Below are 4,448 nucleotides of genomic sequence, written 5' to 3' on the forward strand. Positions count from 1 at the left end.
ACACACACACACACACAAGGAGTGACTGATACACACACACACACACACACACTTGATAAGCTACTCAGATACAATAAATTATCAACAGCGGCTCCGCTCCCTGGGGCCCCTGTTATAGGTCAGATGTCTTTCAGTTCCACCAGAGGGATTTCCTCACTGATCCGAACTCTCCAAGACAAATACTAAACTTCAAACAAATTTCTTTGTCCAATAAATTCTCTCCCAATAAATAAATGACTCCTCAGATTTATTTCCAGACCCACTGAAGGGTGTTAACCTCCTGAAATTTACAAGATTTATGTAAACTCATTTAAACTTCTTTCTCTATGTATTGACTCTCGCAAGTTTGTCATCTAATAACCCCCCCCCCCCCAACTTAAAAAAAAAAATTAAGGAAAATCCATCAAGTAATAAAGGGAGTGATGGGAATTACCCCCCCGAAAAACCTTGGCGCGCTTCTCGTCACATGGGGGCTCCGGGGTAGTTTCCACCCGAACAGGGACGCATTGTCAGTTCTGCTTTCTGAAGTGACTGGCTGGTGTTTTCTTTCTGTTGCCACAAGAGGGGGTAAGTTCCATCTCTCCCCCCTCACCGCCACCAACCCCCCCCCCCCCCCCCAGTTCCTCACTGAACCTTACGGCAACACACGCACCAGTCAGAAGCCCGGTGAACCAGACCGGGGCGCATGACCCCCTCCCGACCCCACACTGTAAAAAAAACGTTTTTTACTTCCCACTGAGAGACTGACGTGTTCCCGGGTCTAATTCATGTGTTCATCATCATCATTATTATTATTATTATTATTATTAGTGTGAGTGTTTCGGATCAGAATGGGACTTGTCCTGGATCAGATGGAAACGTGTGTGTGTGTGTGTGTGTGTGTGTGTGTGTGTGTGTGTGTGTGCGCGCTCACGTTGTTTCATTTCCTGACTCTGCCCAGAGAGAGAGAGGAGGGGGCAAACAGAGAGAGAGAGAGAGAGAGGAGATACGGGGACACGGAGAGAGAGGGAGAGAGGGGAGAGAGGGGAGAGAGAGAGACACAGACACGAACATAGGGGGAGGAGGAGGGGGAGGCTCTTGATACCAAGACACGGAAAAGCAGGGGAGGGAAAGAGAGAAAGAAAAAAGGGGCTGGTGGAGGAGGAAGAAGAAGAGCGGGGAGAGGGAGACAAACTGGGGGGATAACACTTTAAAGAAAAAGCATCGAGAGGAGGAGAAGAGCAGCACGGTGCGCTTTGGAACGTCCCCTCCTTTCTTTCTTTCTTCCTCTCTCGGGCTGTCACAGCAGATCGGACTCCGAAGGACCGCGTCCACCCCCAGACCCCATGGGGTAACAGGTATGTCTGACTTCCTCCTACCCACTATTGTCTCTCCGGCCTTTTTTTTTTTTTTTTTTGGCGTCGCTGTCTTCATTCAAAAACATCCACGCTGTTATTTGTCGTCAAACAATTAGTTTTTGCCCCACGGAGCCGTCGCGTCTCCAGCCGATAGTTGGTGCTTTTTGCGCACAGGTTTTCTGGAGACGTCACGCAACGCAACTCCAAATCGTGGCTGTATAATAGTTGACCATCGAGATAAAGGCCTGTTTGTGTTTTTTTCCCCTCATTCCCGTGTGTTGGTCTCATGTTCGACACGGCGTGAGTGGATTTTGACAGCCGAGCGGGCAGGCGACAGTCTGAAAGTCCGCCTACCTGTTCCTGACGTGACAGCCAGCTGTCCGCCGCGCTTGTTTATAATCCAACTGTCATCCATCGAAACGCATTTAACGCAATTTTTTTAAATACCATGTGGCTGATCGTGGAATTGTGATCCTATAATAAAAAACAAAACAAAAAAACCCACAACTGACATCCACTTTCTTGGCATGTGAAGCGAAACTGTTCCCAAAAAAAAAAAGAAAAGAAAAGGAACAAATCGAAATTTTGTGAACACTTTTAAATAAAAAAAGCCACCAGTTTATTCATGGATAATAATAATCGGCACGTATTTGGTATTTATAGGCTCCACTTTGAGTATTTCCACGTATGTTCAAGGAGAATTATGTGACGAATGCCTCCGCGCGTTGCTTTCACCCCGGTCCGTCGGAGACGCGGATTGTGGTGAAATGAGCAAAGTTTGGAGCAAGCGAGCGTTTTGCCACACGCAGATCGGAGTGGAATTGTCACGCAGTGACGTGGTGCCGCTAAAACACGGATGATGCTCTGAGCACCGGGCATCTGGGAGGGGGGGAGGGCAGGGGGGGGCAAGGGTAGAAACCTGCCTCCTCCTTCTCCCCTCGATTAACCCCAGAAAGGGGGTTTCTCCAGCTGGAAATTTCTGCTGCGTCAACACCCAACCCTAGAAGACCAGACAAGACGAGAGGGGGGGGGGGGGTGGTGGTGGTGGTGGTGGGGGGGGGGTTGTTTGCAGATGGTGCTCTCGTGATATTTTATTTTTGTTGATCTTGTCGGTTATCATCTGATCCGCATTAAGAGTTTAAAAGTGTGCCGTCAAGTGTTCTCTGCTCCAATCCGCATGCGTCCTCTCCGCTTCCACCCCCTCCACCCCCCCACTGCTGTCTGTGTCTGCCCTCTCAAACCGGTCAGTTCCGTCTTCCTCCATTTTCTACCATGTTTACCATGTGAGGTGGGGAGGGGGGGGGCAACCCCACTTCCTCCACGCTGTGCGTAAACGCGGCGCTGCGCGCACGCACGACGCGCAGCCTGCGGCCAGGTGTGTCTCCATCAAAACCACCAGAGCCGAGGCTACCTGTGTCACTCTGGAGCCATTATTATCATCCCACTGGGGGGTTTCCAAACTTATTTTTATTCATTTCTTTTTTTAACTTTACGGTGAGACATGGAATGACACAAGGGTTTTCTTCAACTGTATTAATTGATTAATGTGAGGTACTCAAACTCTTCACACACAGCCATTTTTTCTGGTTACTGGAGTTAATAGAATGAAGATAGTCTTTATTTGAGGGCAGCAAATGTGTTTCTCTCAGTGGTTTTAATGGTTTTATTAACTTTACAGTAGCAGCGAGTCATCTCTTAACTTTGGATCAAAGTGAACCGTCTCAAAGAGCCGCTCAGTTCTAAAGCGTTTCCCTGCGTTTGACAGTGGCTAACTGGATGATTGGATCAAGAGTACTTTACATCTCCAGGCTAAAGTGGCTCAGTCTGATTTTTTTTTTTTTTTTATCGGCTTAAAACAACACAACTCTTGTCTTTTTCAGAGCTGTGTGGACACAGGATTGGACTCCTTTCAAAATCAGATTTGAGTTGCTTTCACATGCAGACCGAGATCTGATTCGTGACCATGTTACAAGCGTGTGAACGTTCGGTTTTTGGAATTCGATGTTGCGTCCTCAGAGGTGTTATCAGTGCTGGTGACACGGCAGATGAATGTCAGGGAGACACTCGCTCAGAGACCACTTTATTTCGGATAGGTCGAGTGATATTGGAGATGACTCCAACCAAAGTATACTAATGTGTGAATGTCCATCATTTTTGGAATATAGATGCATTCACATTAGAACTAGATGCTATTCACCTGTAATTATGGATGTGAAGTAACAAGATTAGAAAAACCTGATCATGATCTGAACCCATGGGATGGTAGCTTCTCATAACGTGTGATCTTTGATTGACACACACGTCCTGTGATCTTCTCCACATCTCTGAAGATACATCTGTTGAAGGGAGTCCGGCTGTTTGAGAGTGGTCTCCATTCAGATGTGGAACAGATACTCGGTGTGTGTCGACTGTCCAGCGAGTTGTAGTCTGTAATATTTCTCATGACCTTTTAAGTTAAAGTAGCAGCAGATAGTTTTTCTCTAATGGAAAACTGAAAAAGTCGAGTCCAGACGACGAGAGCCGGTACAGTAGAAACAGAGTTTAGTTCTTTAAATTATAGAGTTCTATATTGATTTTTTTCTTTTTTTTACATATTGTCCCGGACCTCAATGATTATTTTATTATTCCTACAGTTCTAGATATTATGACAAGATCTGCACAATCTATTAGTTATTAAATTATTGTTGTTTCTGTGTGTGTGTGTGTGTGTGTGTGTGTGTGTGTGTGTGTGTGTGTGTGTGTGTGTGTGTGTGTGTCTGTATGTGTTTGCATGCATACCCATCTGTGCACATTGTGTCCTCATGAACAGAAGATAGATTATCTGTATCATGGCATGAAAACAAATAAGCTTGCCAATCACACCTTTAGCGATCTCTCAAAATTGGGGATTTTGGTAGACCCCCCACCACTGTTACACACACACACACACTCAAAGATTGCTTTTCCGAGGTGGTAGTCATTACTATGAGAACAGTAGATGTTATTGGACATCAGCGTGTGTATATGTGTGTTTGTGTGTGTGTGTGTGTGTGTCAGCACCTTCTCCATCTGTGTTCCATGGAGAAAATGCAATAGAGACCAAGACAACAGTTCCAAGGATAAGTGGGGGGG

The 4,448-nt window shown here is 46.1% G+C and overlaps 1 protein-coding gene across 3 annotated transcripts in view; it reads left to right on the plus strand.

Moving 5' to 3' along the window:
- The first annotated feature begins 1,091 nt into the window (after positions 1-1,091).
- Positions 1,092-4,448, plus strand: part of zbtb46 (zinc finger and BTB domain containing 46) — a 64,218-nt gene continuing 60,861 nt past the window's right edge. For all 3 annotated transcript variants that reach the window (XM_068330015.1, XM_068330006.1, XM_068329997.1), the window contains exon 1: positions 1,092-1,337. The gene's annotated coding sequence lies outside the window, so the exon portion shown is untranslated. The remainder of the gene's footprint in view (positions 1,338-4,448) is intronic.

This window comes from Antennarius striatus, chromosome 2 (assembly GCF_040054535.1).
Source record: "Antennarius striatus isolate MH-2024 chromosome 2, ASM4005453v1, whole genome shotgun sequence".
NCBI lineage: Eukaryota > Metazoa > Chordata > Actinopteri > Lophiiformes > Antennariidae > Antennarius > Antennarius striatus.